The sequence below is a fragment of the Macaca fascicularis genome, chromosome 2 (assembly GCF_037993035.2).
Source record: "Macaca fascicularis isolate 582-1 chromosome 2, T2T-MFA8v1.1".
Lineage (NCBI taxonomy): Eukaryota > Metazoa > Chordata > Mammalia > Primates > Cercopithecidae > Macaca > Macaca fascicularis.
The window spans coordinates 180,615,498-180,636,846 of NC_088376.1; positions in this window are offsets into that span (position 1 = coordinate 180,615,498).

Sequence of the window (21,349 nt, forward strand, 5' to 3'; positions counted from 1 at the left end):
CTCTGCTTTTGTTTAGGGGCCTCCAAGCAACTCCCACCTCCACCAGCCTTTGGAGCCTGGGACCCAACTGGAAGTCATCTAAGCATTCCGCTCCAAAAGCTATTATGATTCCTCTTTGGAAAGAAGAGTGGGAAGCTGGGATACAGGCACCACAGCGAACACTTTTCAAGATGTTTTGGCCATAGTGAAGTAGTGAAATACTTTGCTGCTATTTTAGTACTGAAATGCACTACTGTGCTTAGGGATAATTGTGTGCAAGATTGAATGCTTTTGTATTGATTCGTATTACTCCATCTGCCATTTAATAATGATGGCTACCCTAAAAAAAGCACATTGCGCTACCAGTGATTCCACCGGCCTACACCTTTATAAGATTTCATTTTAGTCTATTGGCTCAGGGTACTTTAACAACATTTACATTCTCAATTACCTCTGGGATAGAGGCAAGCTGCCTATGGCTACTGCAAACTGAGATTAAAATCTAAGAGTTCAGCCTCTTAAAATTTCTAGTCAACCCCCTGGACCAAACTCTTTCCCTAAATGGTAAGTGATTTAAAATCTAATGTAACCACTAAAAATATAATAGCCAGAAGCTATTCACACTGCTTTCTATATTCTGTTTAGTGTTGAGTGAGAGCTTGGTACTTTCTACACCAAACAAATCCAGGCTCATGTTCTACAGGGAAGTGTCAGCTCCACGAAAAAGCATACTTATAATACTAATCTACCCACGAATAAATGTGAGGTGCACGAGTTACTGATTTTTCAAATACCTTTAATATAATCTGTCTTGTATTTGAGGGGGTTAAGCACTCATTAAAAACATAAAAACATTAATGTATCAAATTATTGCATGTACCCCCAAATATGTACATCTATTATGTATCAATAATAAATAAGTAAATAAATAATTTAAGTGATCATGAGAAACTTTTTTTAGGTCTTCCTAATTATGTTGACAGTAACTGCAACTTTTTCTCATTCTCCAGAGACTCATGTGTGTTTTACTCTATAATGAAGCATCAAGCTAGATATTTTCAAGCAATGTTTCAGGTTTCGCTTTGAATGCATATCCATCATGTCTTCTACTATTTTAAAACATAAAATGAAAATGCAACAGGTTCAAGTAGCAATTAACAAATTCTGTCATTTATAGAAAAATATCAGTAGCTCTGTCCTATGAGAAAATGAGCATTTCATAACTATTGAATACCACTACCCACATACTCTACAAGTTGGTTAGCTAAAAAGACAGTAGCAATTCCACTAAAGGCTTTCAGCAAGGAAAAGATAAAATAGTTGAGATAAAGTAGCTGACATTATTTGTTACTATTTTACTTTTAAAACGTGATGAACAACAATGTCATACATTTCACAAAATTTCAAAGGAAATTTTACCAGTTTTTGGAAAACATGGAGCCCCTTATCAGGGAGATTTCTTGTCTTCCAAGCTGGGTGACTTGGCTGAATATTTGATTAGTTGTACATGCATCATATGCTTTATCAGGGAATAATTTTAGGCATATGAAATATTCATCACTATCTGATAGCACCAGAAGTGGAAAGCTCAGGAGTTATCCTGTCCAGAAAAGGACTTAATGTTTCATAATCAGAGGAAAAGTGACCAGTGCCCTTTAGTTCCCTAAAGAAGGCTGAATTTAGATTAAGAAGGCATTCTGACTGGTATCTGTTTCTTCAAACTAAATGGCTCATTCCTGTCATCCTTTAAAAGTCATATAACTAAACTCTCAATGACTGAATTACTCCAGTTGGAAAATGAAAGTAAAAAGCCCTCCTTGTCACAGGGAGCTGTAAATTAAGGATCATTAGTAAGTCAGTACTTTAGGATCTTGCTTGTGGGAGGATTATGTCCTTTATATTATTCAATATAAGCACCTTTTCAATATGAGAAAAGCAGATTACATTTTTTCTTTAAAGCAAAGTTTTAGATTCACACTAAAACATCACATTATAAAACAAATGTAAGAAATTTGTATCTCTAAACCCCTATGCTTCATGACATTTGTAGCATCCATCGAAATGTTTAGCCTCATTTTCAGAGTTCCTTTGTTTTTGCTTTACAATGGGCCTAAACTGAGCAACATAAATATATATTTATATTGATTTTTCATTTGGATTGAAATAATCAGTTAATCCAGCAGCCAGAAAATAGTTTTGAACATCAGAGATCCCACCCCTACCCCCACCCTGGCCCAGCTCATTTTACCTTTTATTTTTAACTAGTATGTTGGTATCTCATAGACACAGTGTAATGACTTTCTTGCTGCAGACCTAAATTATAGGAGAGCTATAGGCTTTTCAGTTAGTTACAAAATGAGTTGTAGTCGAGATACTCTTATTATACACAAATAAATTGGCTCTATGTCCTAATGGGATTTCAGGCCACACAGCATTGTAGACGAATTATAAGAACAGACCCAGCCACACTTGAAAGAAGGCCCAAACAAGCTTCATACATAAGTACAATCGATTTCCCAGTTCAACAAGTGATTTACCCAAATATTTCTAATCTCAGAGTCTAAAAGCTGAATAAATTAGCCTTACTTTTGATCAGCATGAATTGTTAGTTGATATGTTAGCAAGCAGTTATAAGGCTAAAGCTTTATTGTATTGTACATATTATTTTACCACAAAAGGGGAAAATGTTATTTTTAAAATGCTGAATTTATTACTTTAAGACCATTAGTGGAAATACTGATATATTGTTCATATATGGCATGATACTTAAACCTCTGTTTTTGGGGTATTTTTAAATAATTCCCCTTACGTATAAGATTTGCTGATATATTATAGATGGTTTCAATGAAGAAGTCACGGTGAATATAGTATTTATTGTACTGTAATTTCTTCTCAGTTACTTATTTACAGATGATCAATTCCAGGAACTAGCTTTACTAGGTAACTGATATTGAATAACTTTAAGAAAGCTTTTAAATCATCCCCAGATTTGTAAGGCATTTCCTTGTTTCTTGGATTACTTAAGCTTACTTATTTCTGGAAATGCGTAATCAAAAGCATTAAATTTAAAATAATTGTAAATTGGAGTGCTGATGGCTATTAAAGTGCAATTACTGTATCAGCTCGCCAATACTGCTCTATTTGACAATAAAAGCACTGAAAGTATGGTTTGTATTTCCAGCAAATCTCTGTTGAAAGCCACAAACTGGATAATGGTAGGAAAAACCGTTCTAATCATACTTCTATTGTCATAGTGCTATTCCTTTCGAAACCAACAATTCTAAGCAACATGCAAGCTAGAAACAGGCTACTGTAATACTTTCAATACACATTATAGAATTGTGGGAGTTTGTCCTGAACCCAGTAGTTAAATTGAGAATCCCTTCTTCGCTAGAACAGGAAACAAACTTCAAGGACCACCAAGGCTGGAAGGTGATATAAATAAGTGATAAGAGCCACCTGGTGAATGGGCATGTGAACACATTCAGCAAATAGCAGGAATCATGTCCAAATGGAAAGCACACAGCTCGCCTCCTCGCCTCAAGGTAGCAATGGTTGGCTATACTCTTCCAGAAGATTACTGCCATCCAGGGATGCGTTATCCAACATTGCCAGAAACTTCCATTTTTTACCAAAAAAAAAAAAAAAAAAAAAAGCAATCAAGGTTTTTATTTGAAATCACCCAAATTTTATATGAATTTTATATTGAAATCACCCAAATTTTATATGCTGCTCATGTTTTTTAATCATTTGCACATATTTGGACTGGATTAAACCTTTGAGCTTCCAGTTTTCCACCTTATCTAGAAGTCTGACAAGTCGATAATATGTTCTTACTATGGGATCATTTTCTACTAAAATCTCATTGCTTTTGGACAGCACTACCCAGCTAGCCAGTACTGGCATTGTCCTGAATTAAAGAGCAGATTTCGTATGCCCATTTATAGGGAATGTCCATGGGGCTCAGCATCAAAGTTGCATGTATATATGTTCAGCATATAAAAAGCACCATATACTTAATTTTTGTTTCAGGATGGTCATTGTCTAACAGATTTTATAAAACCATTGTCCATAAAGGAGTTTTCTAAAAAATTAAAATACAGATTTTTTATAAGAAAGAAAATAAATCATTTAATAATATAAAATAAGCACTACCCTGTTGATAAGTAGCAATGAGGCTATTAAATGAATGTGAATAAGTTTCCGACACAAATAATTAACTTTTCAAATTGATTTGGAGAAAGTGTCTATGACCGTCCTAAGATCATTGCCTGCACTGTGAACCCCCATCCAGAAACAAACACAACATGGTCTTAGTCATTTAATTTTACTGGTAAAAAAATAGCCTTTTAAAAAATTTTATGACTTAGTGTGAGCTGTAGAATAAGGACATTTAATTTTAATCATTTATTAATATTTATTTATTTATTTCTATATTTATTCTTGATAAAAACTAAGTGTAATAAACACCAAAGGACAGATGATTGAAGTGTAGTCTAGCAGAAGTCAAACCAGTTTCTATTCTAGCTCTGCATAGCCATGTAAAATCATTATAGGCTTCAAATTTTTCAAATGTCAAATAAAATTCAAGAATTATTTCAAAAATCATTTGAATAATGATAGCGGCCATCTACATAATCCAATACACCCTCGATGTTTGAATCTCTTCTAACCATTCATGTACATAGTCTCATAGTGTCTCTCCCTCTCTTACACACACACACACTCATATATATACACATATGTGTGTATATAGAGGGATATATACATACATCCCTATCAAATGAAACAAGCCAGTCTGTGCTTGTAAACCGCCTACAGAGCTCACAGTTCTTTGGAGCAACGATGACTATCAGTAAATTTATCCTTATGTTGAAGTAAACTCTTTCTGTTACAGTTACTTATTCTTCCTCCTTTTTTACTGGAGCAATACAAATTATGTGTGACAGCACTATATATTTCAATACAGCAAACTGAATACAGCTATACATCATCTCCAACTTTTCCACTTTTCAGGCAAAACAACTTTAGTTCCTTCAATCATTCTTATGATAGGTTAAATCCTCCCTAATATCATGTTCACTTCTAAATATCCTACGCTGATATAGCAGCATCCTCTTCTCTATGTCTGGTTCTAGAATCAAACATAATCCTCTAGGTAGGAGCTAGTGAGCATACCACACAGGATTGAAAAGTTCTGCTACTTAAGTATTCCAAATCATATGCCTCCCAAAACATATTTTTGTTAAGCAAGTATGATGATTAATTTTATGTGTCCACTTGGCTAAGCTATAATGCCCAGCTGTTAGTTCAAACACCAATCTAGATGTTGCTATCAAGATGGTTTTTAGATATCATTGTTATTTACAATCAGTAGACTTTGAGTGAAGCAGATTGCCCTCCGTTATGTAAATAGGCCTCATCCAATGTGAACGCCTAAAGAATAAAGACAGAGGTTTCCCAAGAAAGAAGCAATTCTGCAACATGGAAGCCCTACCTGAGGTTCCCACCTGCTGCAATTTCAAGCTCCAGAATGCATCAACCCCTCACTGGATTTCCAGCCTTCCAGCCCACCCTATAGATTTTGGACTTCCTAGCCCCACAATTGCATAAGCCAATTTCTTTCTTAAAACATTCCCTAGATAGATATATAAATTGATAGATAGACATTAAGACATTGAGATAGATAGAGATATATCCTATTGGTTCTGTTTTTCTGGAGAATCCTGACTAATAGAGCAAGCTAATTTTACACATGCTGCTGCTAAACTCCATCTCTCCTATCATATAATTTAATTTTTTTTTAGTTTTTATTTGTCCATACCCAAAATGAAAGAAATTATATTTATTCACAATAAACTTCATTCTATTTGAGTTGACTCATTATTCTTGAGGGAAGGATTCTTTTGGAGACCTAACTCTGGTCTCCCATGTTTTCACTATCTGTCCAGCTTTATCTCAAATACAGATGATAGAATGATACTTGTTTCACCAAGCCTTCTTCCAGAAGTTCAATCCATATAGGAGTTAACTCTGTAAGAAAATAGTTTAACACTAGCAATAACCTATGTGAGTGTTATTCTTGTTTCTCCAAAGTATAAGTAACTCTTTTTAAATCATACTAGACAAATTATAAAGCTCAAATTTAGTAATACAGTTTATTTCTATCCAGCTTACTAAATTTTCAGAAGAGATCATACCCTTTGAATGAATAATCCCAAATAAGCATTGAATTGAGCCTGTGTACCCCAAGGGGATTTAGACCATCTGCTAATTTTGCTGGGCAAAGGATTTCTTGGTGCAGTTTTACATACTTTCAGCTTTGGAAAAATAGAATCCAATTTGCCTCCAGCTCTCATCCTTTTTTCCCACAGTTAAATACTTTGTCTATTTAAAACAAACTTTTGAAACCACTTCGTGTTATTTAAAACCCAATGTATTTTGTCCCCACAGCGAACACAGCTGGGGATATTAAGGCCACTAAAAGACTATTTTGCAACAGACACAATTCTTTCTTAGGAACTGGGTCCTTTAAAAATTATTTCCCGAAACATTTTTAACCTTTCCATAAACAATTATTAGGTCAAATAATATTTTTATTTAGTCTAATAAATATTTTGGAAGGTGAACAATATTACATTTTGAAGCATGACACAAATCTGTTGGAATTTTTATCTGACCACCATTCCCAGCTCCCTACCCTCTCTGTGAACACAGGCATCTGTAGCAAGCCTTTCATGAACAAGGAATCCATTCAAGACTTGGATTCCTAGGCCAGTTCTCAGTCAGCAGGTTTCCTATGCACTTGTAGGTGCCAAACAGCAACTCTCCTGTTTCTCCAAAAGAATTCTTAATAGAGAGGGGAATAAACTTTAAGTGGCTTCCTGATTTCACCATTTCCAAAGACCAATGTTAGGTTGCTGAAAGATTACTTCATTTGTGCCATCAGGTGTCTAACAAGCTTTAGAACAGAGTAAATTATCTAATGATTTTTTTTCTTCCTTTTTTTGATGTAATAAATATTAGTGTAGCTAGCAATCTGTTGCATTTTTGTGCATACGAATTTTTGAACGACATTCTTTGAAAACAGCACTTCTGTGGTGTCCTAATTTTCAGCATTTCAGGCTTTCATGAGAAATTAGAGATTAACATTATAGTAATTTTAATAATAATCTGTGTAGTAATAGAAAAAACAAAAGTAAAGAAATGTATGTGTTTGCCCAATACTGATTCTGAACTCCACTCTAAGCAAATATTTACTCATTATCTGAATACAAAAAGTAAAATGTCCTCAGGGTGGGAGTGCATCCATAAACTCCCAATCTACAGATGTCAAAAGCCAGGTTGCAGCAATGGTTCCACATATTCATGTTCAATCAGATCAATATGCAATCAAGATGAAAAAGGAAATATAATTCACACTGAAAGGAAGACTCTCCAATTGATCAAATACAAAATTAAAACAGGAGACAAAACACTAAAACTATTACTTTTATGAATATGATCAGTAGTCTGGAAAATGAGTTTCATACAGATATAATGACCCCTCAAGAATAATTTGTGCAAAACCTAATCAATGTTGTTAGCCTTGTGTAAATCATGCCTAGTGCCCTCTTGGTTATGATTTCTTCTCCTAAAGAATGTCCATTATTCTCTATGCTTTCTGAGGCATAAGACTACCGAATAGCCACATTTGAACCACGTGATCCTGCAAGTTAATCTGCGAAGATTTATTTGACTTGGATCCACAGTTGAGCTCTCACCTTGAAATCAAGGTTCGGCATTACTAAAATAAGCAGCTTCACAGAAGTCAGCTTTTAATCACTGTTTCAGCAAGAAATGGAAACTCCATAGGTAATTGTGTTTACTGATATTCATCCTAAGGAATTTTCCTTCTTTTCAGAGGAGGTGTGTGCCTTCCTCAAGTTTTAAGAAATACAAGACAAAAGGATTTAGAAGGATTTGGAAACAAATACTCCATATAATGCTGAAATTAAGGAATTAGATTATATCTTTGATAGTTTAACATGTTTTTAACATAATTTTATTTTTGTATAATTCCTACATTACACAGGGAATATTCTGGGCAGTCATATGTGTGGGCGTGTGCGATGGTTTGAATGTCTCCTCCACAACCCATGTTGAAATTCAATTGCCACTGTAACAGTATTAAGAGGTGGTGCTTATCAGAGGTGACCAAGTCATGAGGGCTCTGCCCTCATAAATGGATTAATGCCACTATCTTGAGAACAAGGAGTGTCCTCCTACACTTGATCTTAGCCAAAAGGTGGAAAAATGATGGAGTACACCCCTGATAAACACATAAATCTGACCCCCATTTTTCTCTCTGTCTCTTGCGCCTTCTCTTTCTCACCATGTGATTGTCCTTCTGCCATGTTATGCAGCCAGAAGGCCTTCACCAGATGTGACCCCTTGATCTTGAACTTTTCAGCCTCCAGAATAAGCCAAATAAACTCCTATTGTGTATAAATTGATCTGTCTGCCATATTCTGCTGTAGCAGCAGAAAACAAAGACAATATGTTTTTGTCAACATTTGTGTATTCTGTTTATTGAGGATCTCAAGGTCCATTGTACTAGATATGTGGTTAAGAAAATATTTTAAGAATCAAGTATGCTTCCTCAAGTTCACCATATTATCACATTCGTTTGTTTAGATTATTATTAGACTTCTAAACTGATTTAAATAATCTTATAAATAAGAAGAGTACATATAATAAAGGTTTTGTGAAAAATTTAAAGAACAAATGTTAAACAGTGAAAAGGGGATTTAGTGCATAAGAGTGTATAAAGGACCATTGACTAAGATATGAACAGTATTTTTAAGAGCAACTCACAGAAACCAAAGAACACAGTCATTCTGCTTTTAGACTGTTTCTTATCATTGTTTCTTAAAAAAAAAAAAAAAAAAAAAAAAAAGTTGAGAAGAAAAGTTAAATGACAAGAAATCTCTCTTTCCTGTAAGTCTCTAGATGGTCTTCTGAGAATTTTTCTTTCTTTCATTCTCAGTTTCTGCAGAAATCATCCCTGTGCTAGACATTTTTAAGTGTCCTCCTAGTATCTATTCACTTAATTTCTCTTTCCAATAGAATAGCAATTAACTTAATGGCTAATGTTTCTGTTTGAAAATACTTAGCTTTCCACAATCCCATGAATCTGAAGATGGGTGTGTGATCCAGTTCTGGGCAAAGAAGTGTAAATGGCAATTACAGGGTTGGGCTTTTCAGTGTGACTGTCTTCATGAGAAATGGAGCAAATCTACTCAGTGTATCTTTTGCTCTTCATCTTCTCCCTTTTTCTCCTTTTAGAATTGAAACATAAGGTCCAGAAGGGTAATAGTTTTTTTGTTTTGTTTTGTTTTTGTTTTGTTTTGTAAGCATGATGAAAACAACATTACTCTAAGGATGGCCAAACTGAAAGCTAGACGGCATCTGGGACTTCGATGTGATCATATCACGGTAACAACCCTTGACTTTCTGCCTGCAGACTGTTACATAAAGAATAAGATAAAATAATAAAATCAAGCACTTGCGTTAAGTTTCTGTGACATACAGCTAAAAACAACCTTAATTCTTGAACTTCCTTTATGTGTCCCCAGTCCCAGTCTGGTTTAGGTGCTCCTCCTTGCCTCTGTGATATTTCATACAAACCCAGTATGTTTAGAGTGGCACCTGAGTCTCATTGTATCATGCTGAAAGGCAGATAATGGAGGATAGGAAAAATAGCATTTTATTTTTTGCTATAAATAAATAATCATAACTCTGCTCTGCTTCAGAACCTTTATGTTGGCACTCAGGAATAAACATAAAGTAAAAAACATAGCAGTAAAAAAGGTAACGCCTCTCTTATCTTTTTCATAGCTCTTATCATTGGCTGATAGTACTGGGTATCTGCATCACTCTATGGCAGTCCATGAGTACAGAGTCATGACTGTGTTCATGACTAGTACCTAAAAGAGTTTCTAGTAAATAGTTAGATATCAATAAATACTAGTCAAATATACAATCAGTCATTGAAATGAAATATTTTGAGAACTAAATATTGTACCTTTCTACTCGTTTAATTTAAAGCAGAGAATAGATTGTAAATTTTAAAAAATTGATTTGTTTATCCCAGGTAGACTCCTAAAGGATGGCATATGTATATATATTTGAAAATTAAGGCTTCTATAAATGCCTGAAATAAAAATTTTAAATACTCACCTATTAGTTATAGACTTGGTGAGATTTGAGATTGATTTTATATAAATATTGAATAACTTATCTGTATTCCTACTCAGCTGCAGAACAACAGAGTTGGGAAGGACCACGACTTTTCAGCAATTTCAGTTCTTTCCAAGGTATGTTCAAGAATGCAATTAAATCCTTGGAGCGCAGCCTCATACCTTAACTAAAAAAAACTTTAAGAGTATACTTTAATAATTTTCAATCTCTAACATGTGAGTGCTGAGAAAAATTTAAATTTGAGGAGAATCACACCTTAATGGCATTTCAAGATGAGTTACCTCCACAGAACCTGCAGAATAAACTTGTTAAGCATCATTCACTTGGATATGTAATCATAACTTCAAAAATGATAACTTTCATTTTGGTGAAGTTGACAGTGAGCTCTTACTTCTGATAACATTTGCACAATATGTTCAAGATGACCACCTCATTGTATAAATAAAAGAAACATGTTGACACCATAAATAATTGGAAAATGCAATTCTGAACGATTTCATTCAAAAGAGAAAGATAGGCTCTGAATTACAGCAGTGGATTAGAAGATGACTAGAGGTAATCATTCTTTTTAAAACATTTAAAACTGTGGTTTAGAGTAAAAATCATTTATTTTTTAAGAACTTCTTAATGTAGCAGGTGTTTTTAAAGTTCTAACATAAGAAGTTTGTAAAAATTATCTAGAATTTGAGGAGAAAGTAAGCAAAATATAAACTTCTACAAGTGAAGTTAACCATAACCAATATATTTGATCAACCATCTATAGAAGTGTCCATCCTAAAAGCTTATATATAAATATCTTGATACTTAGGTTAAGGGTGTATAGACAAATTCCACAGTGGAAGGGACCCCAAAATTATAAGTAATAGAAGATCAATTACATAACTGAAGTTGCAGTACCCAAGGTCTTCAGAAGGGTGAAATCCTGGTAAACAAGAGTTGAGAATTACATATTGCAACTATGTGTTGAGTTGAAGGTAACTTGTGTAGTTGTGTGTCAAGCCTACTCCACAGAAAAGGGTGCCTTTCTAGGTTTAGAAACCTAGTCTTCTCAACGGGTTTATTTCTATAGTAAAGAAGGATGCATAACAATCTATCAGCATGGTTTCAAAGTTAATCTAGACTTTTGTCTGAGTTTTCTGATAATCATCTGATTTTCCTAATAGATATCTCTTCTGTGAAGGGATCCTTAGTGTACAACTTTACGACTTCCATGCCTGGTCATATTAATTATAAAAGTAATATATTATGAAAGCAAGCATTTCTGTCAGATCCCATCACAGACTTCCATTTCCCAAGACAGTTAATTGTCATTGATTCCTATTATATAATGAAGTAAAAATAAAATAGTTTTTAAATGATGTAAAATAGAGAATTTTAGAGCTGGGAGGAATCTCAGGAGGCATACAGCCCAACTCTTTCACTTAACAAAGAGAAAACCAAGGCCCAAAGGGGCAAAAGATCCTAGGTCATCAGCTGGTTAGCCCGAGGGCAAGAAATGGAGCCAATACCATCTCACTCCCAATCCAGGCCTCTTTTAAAGAAATTGAACATGACAAGGAGAAATTTTCTTTTACCAATGATTCAGACTTTTAAAAAAAAATCAGAATTAGAAACAACTTATCTATCTGGTTATAGCTGACACTGATGGAACATACTAGTATAAATTTAGAAGATAATTTGGCACCACAATGAGTAAGGAGTTATCACTTTGATGAAATTTCTTTAGGTTTCATTTAACACACTTTACCTTGGTGCATTCGAATTCAAAGGCCCCTGGAAGAGGTGGACCCGTTCCTCCCAAATTTTAGGTTCTTGTTCCTTATACCACATGACTTCAAGTCTTCTGTTAGTTATCTTGCTTTCCTTTCTGCTACTGATAGCCAACATGTCGATCTGATTTAAATGAAACATTTAAGCAGCTAAAGTAAACATTCTACTTTTATGAGGCATAGATTTGGACAATAAAAATTGAGAAATCACCTTTCTTTTTAGATTCTTAGGTAAGTATAAATAGGGCAAGCTAATTCAAAATGGAATCTTGTGGGTGTTGGGTAAAGAAAAGGAAAGGAACTTCATCTTTTCCCCACAAATCAGAGAATGAACTAAATGCATAACTCTCAACAATCTACTTATTTGGAGAAATGTTTGGATTATTAAGTGCACTTATTATGACTCTTGCTTTGGGATTATCATAAAACCAAACGCTTTTCTCATGACTCTACTCCACTTCACAATACTTGTAATATAGCAAATAGTAATCTATTAATCATAATTATCAAGTAAAGGAATATCACAGGAGCTGTTACAAGCTCAAAGATACTGATATCTTCCTAAAATATGTTGTTGTTTCAAGGACTAGAAAAGTGTACAGTACTATGCTGAGTAACTCTTAGGGGAATGTCTCTGAGAATATTATAGCTTTGATATGGCTTTTCTATTTTATAATATGTAACCTTGTGTCCCAGTAAACCACTTGGCTGATGGAGTTATTCCCATTTGCACATTTTGATGCTGGGTGCTGTCTCTAGGAAGAAAAGAAATAGAGAACAACTTTCTATTGTCTAAGCACTTAGAGTTGAACTGGAAATACAGACCATACACAACAGATAGCCGAAGAGTTAGCATATCTTGCTCTGCCTTGGCTCTGGCCTCTACTTACAGTTGTGCTGCTTAGATGTAGATCAACTGAGTTTTGTTTATACCTGAAGGGAAAAATTCACCATCATATGTTACATCGAATCCTAATAGAAACGCCTGCAGCACAAAAGCAAAAGCAGATTTACTATTAACTCACTCTCACCTGAAACATTCATCTCAATTCGAACTTAGGTTAACACATAGGCACTGGTATTGTCCTCTGGGACAGTTCACACATCTTCTAGAATTTAGAATTTTGAAATGAATGTCTAGGTGAAGACAGAGTATCGAGGCAGCCTACATTTTAAAGGCTCAAAATGAAAAAAGGCACAGTAAAATAGGTCAGCGGGACTACTTAGTGGTAAATATCTCATTTTCTTGTTGTGTTTACCCTTCTGACCCAACAGAACAGTAACGTATATCCTCTTACTGCATTCTTAATAAGGTTATTTACACTGCATATCCAAGGAGTTTATGCTGTATGCAATAAATTCTCGGCTCTGAAACGTGGGTGAGATTGTAGACATCAGTATCGGAGGAATTAACCTTGTAAATGAGGAGCACTCTTATTGAAGTTCTGGATTTTGATTATTCAAGAGTGACACGGGAATATAAGCAGTTTTCTGCAGAATGATAATGATCAGCCTCACAAAATACCACTCGCTATGAATAAGTAATAACATCTGGGCAAGGAGTGAAGAATTCTGACTTCATTTTTTAAATGTCTAAGTACTACTTTGCAATTTTCCATGCCAACAGAGGAAAGAAATATTGTGAATATCTCTGATACATAGAATTAAGGTCTTGTTCATCTGTAGTGATCTGTATCATGAACTGGTTGGGCTTGACAAAACTAGGAGGAGGAAATCTAAGTAGAGTAGAACCTTCTCAATTCACACTGCCTGTTACTCATGCCCCCCAGTATGCCCCAGAGATTCCTTTATGTCCCACCTACCACTCAGCCATACCTATGTGACTTCAACTTCCACAGTTAAGACACATCAGGATAAACTAGTTTATTAATTTCCTGATTTGTGAAGAAGTTGCAGGCATCTACGGGTATGATTAAGCTATTGAATTAAAGCCCAAAAATGGGTTACTGGGATCAAAAGGAAAAACTAATATTTTCTCATTTAAGTAAAAGACTCAGATAATGTTATGTGAATTTAATTTCAGCCAGTTTTCTAACGAAGAAAAGCCTCTGAGGATTAACATGGGACTTGAAGATTCTTCCACTGATTCTTTCTCCACCAATTCATGATAGTTATATATATATATATGTTGAAGAGGTATAAGAAGAGGATATGTCGGAGAGTCTGTAATTCAGATGAATATTAAAATTTTTCCTAGTAACTTGGAAACAAAAGCTCATCTATCTGATGTCTTTCAAGCCCATGTCTAAAACCTAACCACCATGCCTAGGAATCGGGGAGTAGATGGATGGAGAATTTTTTTTCTCTCTCTCTCTCATATGAATACTTACAGAATATATAGCATCCACAATAGTAAACATAAATCCCATTGCACATTATGGTATAGGCAGGGTTACAGAATGCACCTATTTGTGAAAACTGTAAAGCTTCTATTTGTGCACTTTAATATCCGTAAATTATATCTCACAAAATAGAACTGTAAATAATAATAACAAAGTAGGGGTGGGAAGTGGGCAGAAGTGAAAAATAAAACAAGAATGGCTGAATATTGATACATTTTGAAGCAGGATGATGGGTACATAAGGGTACATTATGCTATTTTGCTTACTTTGAATAGGTTTGAGATTTCCCATAAGAAAAGTTTTTAAAAACACTAATAGTTTTAGTTTCATTATCCCACAGTCACAACTTTTATCGATATAAGGACCATGTTTAAAATCCACTAATATCTTTGACATTTAACAATGCAGACTGAAGACATCACCTTCACACAGCCCTACCTGAAGGAAAGAGCTTGACATTTTCTAACCTCTGGGTCTTTGCTTGAATAAAGATGGGACATTAAAAAAGCATTCTCATAGTCATCAGATATTATTCTATTGCCTCAGAAAGTCAGTGATACCCAAGCAACTCTACACAGTTAGGTTTCTTAGGCCTGCAATGTTGTCTCCATTTCTTTCCACTGCCTTAAATAGACTGAGCCTACTTGGACTTACCAATGTCCTCTCATTACCGACTTAGCCTTTATTAATTCTACCACTGTATTTCTGAGATCCTCAGATTAAAAATACTCTGTACTATTACACAGCATCCTACCTAAAGTACTGATATATCAATACTGAAGTCTTTATAAAAAATGTTTAGTTGATGTTCAAGCTTTGGTACAATTAAAAGTGAAGGTAAAACTGCTTTATAAGCACAGATATCTTCATACTATTACATAAGAAATGGTTAGTGCTCAAAAAAATGTTTAGTGAATGAGAGAATGGTAGAAGGGAGATACTTAAATGATTTTAAATTATTTTCTAATGGACTTCGAACATAGAAGTAAAAAAAGTAGTAAAATACTTAAACTAAAAAAGCATTTTCAAGATTTCATAGTGTCAGTAGGAAGCATTTATGGACTTACTGTGGGCAAAGAAATGCCTCATTATACTGAGGCATTTTTTAAAATACATACAGTATTTTTTAATTATAAAAAGGACTATTGGTCTAATAGCTGCTAAGAGAAGCAGTCAAATCTCTAGGGGAAAAATGCCTCTACTTATAACACATTTATTATGAGGACAGCCTTAGTTTGCTAAGTTTTACTTTGGTGAAAATTGGTTTTAAAAGATCTAAACATTGAAACCTAAAGTGAGGCAAAAAGCTGTGTGGAGGCTAAATTAGCTGAATAGTTACTTTTTCTCTCTCCTTTGCTACAGTTTATGTGCCAAATATTAAGTAGCAACAGCTTAAGAACTGAAATAATCCTAACCATTCATTGACAAAGGGGGCTATACTAAATTTGCACTAAGCATTCTATAACAATGGTTTTCTTTTCATAACAAAGAGTAGCAAGTCAATCATTATCAACATCAAAAGCCAAAACTAATAAATTAAACTTTAGACAAAATCAGCTGGTTTTGCTCCTGCCATATTACGGTGCCTACATGCCCAATCCTTCATTTCAAAGAACATTAGACAGTCAATGCTATTCTTTCTAGAAACAGGCCAAAAGAAGCACATGTAAACTTCTAAGGTATGGTGTGAAAACAAAGCACCAATCCAATGGACTGAGTGCCCACAGTCTGTGAAAAATTCAGAAGAGATCAGAATAAAAGTTTCACATTGTATGCACTTCATACGCAGCCTTTGCAACACTAAGCTTTGCAGTAGCAAAAGCACAAAATGGTGCAGTCCTGTCAAATGTTACATTGCCAGAGCATGAAAATATCAATAATGACTGTATCTAGAAATTGTATTTCGGCAGTCTTTTGAGATGCGTGTGTGTGTGTGTGTGTGTGTGTGTGTGTGTATACACACACATACATATATACACACACACACAGATACACAATGCACATACACATTCATATACATACACACACATACATACATATGTGTCTGTATGAGAGAGAAAGAGATCTGTCTGCATAGTTCATTATAGAGGAGGAATACTGTGGCCGACACGTCATGCATATGACTAGCCATATAACCAAAAGTTGCTCTCACTAACAACTTTTGGATGCTTTTTTCCTTCAGGGCTACAGCTTGTTTTCTTCTTAGACTAAGCTTAACGATGAGTTGTGATGGAAATTTTGTCCTAAAAATGTTTAGTCGTGAGAGCAATGGGTTAGGAAACGCTAAGAAAGCAGAGGAAATGATTCCTATTGGTTTGAAATTCATGTGGAATGAAAATATTCCACACCTGTGGTCAGCTCCTGGTCTGGGTTAACAGCCTCATGCTGAGTATCATAGGCCAAAGGGAGACTAGTTTAAAGAGTGGTGAGAGGTCCAGACGCTACAGGCAGTAATGGAAAGTCAGCGGGATGATCATTCTTCCTCTTTATATTTTTTATTAGTGTGTGGGTTGCTGCATCAGGTGTGGAAACAGGAATAAGGGTGCGATAATATCTCTACCCTTGAGCATCACACCATTCAAGTGAGGGAAACAAGACATATAAATTAGATAAACAATAAATGATAAAGTATAGTATATTTTAAGGACCAAGTAAATCGTGCAGTCAGTAAGTGTAGAAAGAGTAAAGAAAAGGGAGAGATATAGTCAGGGGAAACTTCTGAGGGAGACAACCGTGGTGCTAGCCCTTCTGAGCATGGAGAAGGCAGAGGATGGGTATTCAGCAAAGGGACCCCCCGGCTTATCCCCATAGAGAAGCCTGGGACCCTCCAGCCTGGCAGAAACACAGCTCAGACTTTCCAATGTACATAGCAGGAGGTCAGCTCTTGTTTTTATTCCAGTACTTCTAAGCCTACGACTCATCCTTTAGTTAGCAATAGGAAATGTGAGAGGCTGCGTTCAATATAAAATTTCCTACATAAAACCCTGCTGAGAAAAGTGCACATCAAGGAAAACCGTTCAAGACATTTACTCCTAAAGGATTTCTAAGCTCTATCCTTGGATCAGGTTAGAGCTTCATAAAGCTACATATCATGACTACCTTAGCTTGGACTAAAAGGACTAAAAACTGTCTTCTGAGTTATGCTTTAAAATTAAACTCTCTGGCCAGACGTAGTGGCTCACACCTGTAATCCCAGCACTTTGGAAGGCTGAGATGGGTGAATCACTTGAGCCCAGGAGTTCAAGACCAGCCTGGCAAACATGGTGAAACCCCATCTCTACTAAAAATACAAAAATTAGCAGGGCATGGTGGTGCACACCTGTCATCCCCAGCTACTCAGGATACTGAGGCATAAGAATCGCTTGAACCTGGGACGCATAGGTTGCAGTGCACCGAGATCATGCTACTGCAGTCCAGCCTGGGTGACAGAGAGAGACTCTATCTCAAAATAAATAAATACATTTAAAAAACCCTCTGACTTGGAAAAATATATCAGAAATAATAATCATATAGTCTTTGATCCAGTAATTCTAATTCAAAAAATTATTCCTAAAAACAATTTCCCTTGAGTATATTAGTATGTATTCATGATCATTTTGGTATTTTTTTTTCTTTGTAGTTGAGAAGACTGGGCAAACAGATACACCTTAATTCAGTTAACTCATCCACTGAAAATACGCATTTACCATGCAGACATTTTAAAAAGAATAATTTATCTGTCCAAACACTGACTGAGAACTAGCAAACTAGGAGTTGATATCTACATGATGAGAAGGAACATTCACATGATGATCTTGGATCAGAACATAAAAGGCTTAGGTGACAACAAAAGCAAAACTGTCTAGACAAGATGTCCCAAAGGATCATAATGAAGGCCACCCATGACTGAAGTGAGGTGTATAAGGAATGAGAGGTGATGAGGATTGATATCTGGGCATGGAGAAGATCACACATAGCCCTGAAGACTGCGGCAAAGAATGACATTGTAACCTAAAAATAATGGAGCCAGCACAGTATTTTAAGCAGATATCATAGTTTATCTTTTAAAATAGTGACTCTACTCTCTGTATGAACATGAACTATACAGGGGTAACAGCAGAGTGGGGATACAAGATAGGTGGCCTTGCAGCAGTCCCCGCAAGAAATTGAGTGTGATCACAGGGCAAATGTGGTGGAGTAAACGGTGTGGGAGAACATTCTAGAGGTAAAATGCTTGCTTCTTCTTCCTTTTCATAGTTCTTGTTTTGCTTCATTACTAATGTACTAGCATTGTTATACATGTGAATTTAATTGTTCCATCTTGTATCCTTTTTGAAAACAAGTGGTGCATGAATATAAAGTTATAAATAAAAATGTGTGTGTGTGTGTGTGTGTGTGCGTGCGCATAAAAGCACAAGCTAAGTAGCAGCAGTATAAATATGCATGTAGGAAGAGCATGAGCCAAGAATCCAATAGACATGACTTCAGACTTGTGCTTTTAAAGATTTTATTTTCTTTACATTTAAAAGGCATGATCTTTACTAAATATGATCATGGTAGTATGAAGATTAAGAGTTAATATTTAAAATGCGCAGCACAGGTCACATTGAAGAGGGTCAGTAATTGCTTGGGATTACAAATGGGAAGAACCCTGGATATTATGCCACAGAAAAGATCTGGGGGTTTTTGCACAGAGGGCTAGAGTGCAAAACAGTGTTTTAGGAAGATGTCTCCGGAGGTAGTGTATAAAGGAAAGGGAAAGGCCAGTTAGGAGATTATTGCATTCTTTACAACAACTATATTAGAAAGAGAAAGAAGAGATCTCATTATCACCCTTGACAGACAAAGAAGAGAATGACTCACCTTAGGTCAAACAACAAATCAGGGGTAGAAATGAGACTGGACTGGAACTCATACTTCCTGATCTAAGTACGCTAATTCCCTAGACCTCTGCTGCCTACATTATTCAAATACGGTATGTGAATTTGGCTTTCCATATGACCTTTTTCAAATATTAAATCTTGGTGAAACCCACCATATAAATAATACACCAAAGGTCAAGAGAATAGAGAAAATAGTGGTTTTCCCTAAGTTCAAAAAAAAATCCCATTCCTTGAGATTTGTGTCTACTAATTTTCAATTTTTTCCAAAATCAAAGCTTTTATTTAAATGGCGTCAAACTTCCTCTTTGCTACTGCTGAATCTATATGTATATATGAGTGTATATAGTATGTGGGTGTGCATTCACACATACATTTAAGTGTTAAAGTGATCTGTCTCCATTAACTCAACTGTGCAGAAAACACTTTTAAAGAGAAATTATTACTTAGCTCACCACATCTTTAGAACAAGTAAAGGTTTTACAAATACCTCAAGGAAGTATTATACTCAGTAAATGTGGGGATTTGAAAGCCCGGATGATTAGTGAAGGTAGTGGCCTAGACGATGAGAACGAAGCACAAAGTCACGTAAGATCCTTCATTAGTAATGAACTGTGCTAATTGCATTAAGATCCAGGGTATATTCAGAACAGGGAAAGGTGAGTGAGGTGGTGTCCTGAACAGGTGGCAGATAATGTCATCTTCTAAATTTGCCCAGGAGTAGCAATGCACAGGACTCCCTGTGCTAGAGAGTCACCTTCTGAAATAGAATACAAGGAACTGACACAACAAAGACCAAATATCATTACTTTTCAAAATTTAAGGCTGTAATCTTTAAAATACCTCATCAGAGTTCTCCTACTCACTTCCAATTTATAGTGGAGAAATGCACTTACATTATTTTTGAGCAGTGGGGCAAGACTGGTTGACGTGTTGATTGAAGAGTCTCCCATCAACCCTCCTTCTCCAAGCAACATTCAGTGGCAAAGATAGGGCTTTACACAAGTCTACCCAATTAAGGTATTCCAAAAATACTACATTAACTGAAGCAGTAGGAGGAAAGAGAGAGCGAGAAAAAGAGGACCACTGCTCACAGTCTGTCTGCCATTGATTCTGGTGTGGGAGCGCTCCCCATTGCACAGCATTCTTACATTTCTTGTACTCCCTTAATTCCCTTGATGATAGTGAAGCTAGCACTGGGTATGCGCAGAGTAGATGATCCCCCAAATTTTTTCTGACTGTAATCAAATTGAAGGATATGAAAAATTTGCTGTGAGGAGTGGTGGAATGTATTCAAAAGCAAGTAACATAAGCATCAGTCCTATTTTCCTCCTCTCTTCCTTTTTATTAAGTAGAATTTACTGTGTGCCTGCAATTAATACTAAGCCCTTTACCTGTATTATTTTATATAATCCTCACTGCAAACCTATGACATAGGTACCAAGAAATCTGCATTTTAGAAATGAGGATACCGAGGCATGGTTAGTAAGTAGTGGGGCCAGAGATCTAATCACTTAACTTTTGAGCACATATTTTTAACCACTCTGTTTAGAGAAATTGCCAGGTGTGCAAATTGAGACTAGAAAGAGAACAACATGTTCACAGACCACCGAGCTGTTCAGTATAGCTGGTGGAAACAGGAAAGAGCGTAACAGAGTGCAGTGGTCAAAGGCTCAGGCTTTAGCCAGCACCACTGCATCTAAATGCTGCCTCTGCCACCAGCTAACCCTGCAATCTCGGAAAAGTTACTTATCTTCTCCCAGCCTTAGTGTCCTCATCTGGACTGTGCTGTATTAGCTGTTATTCATATTATTACCATATCTCTTTGATGCTGATGGGCATGTTTTTTCACAGTTTTATGTATCTAAAAATCAAGACGTATTATGTAATCAATATCAAATAATCTTTTCAGCTGAAAGATATAACCCATTTGTTTTTGTTCTGAGTGAAGAAAACTAGTCTGCATGAAAGGTGTTTGTTCATTAACTTGTCTGAGTTCATTGCGTTAGTAGCATCGCATGCAATTTAATTTTCACTGAAATATGAATATCCAGTTGGGACTTAAATGTCTTCAAAAAAGATTACTCTATGAGGCCTATGAAGCAGCTTGCATAAGAAGAAGACTGTTGCAAACAGG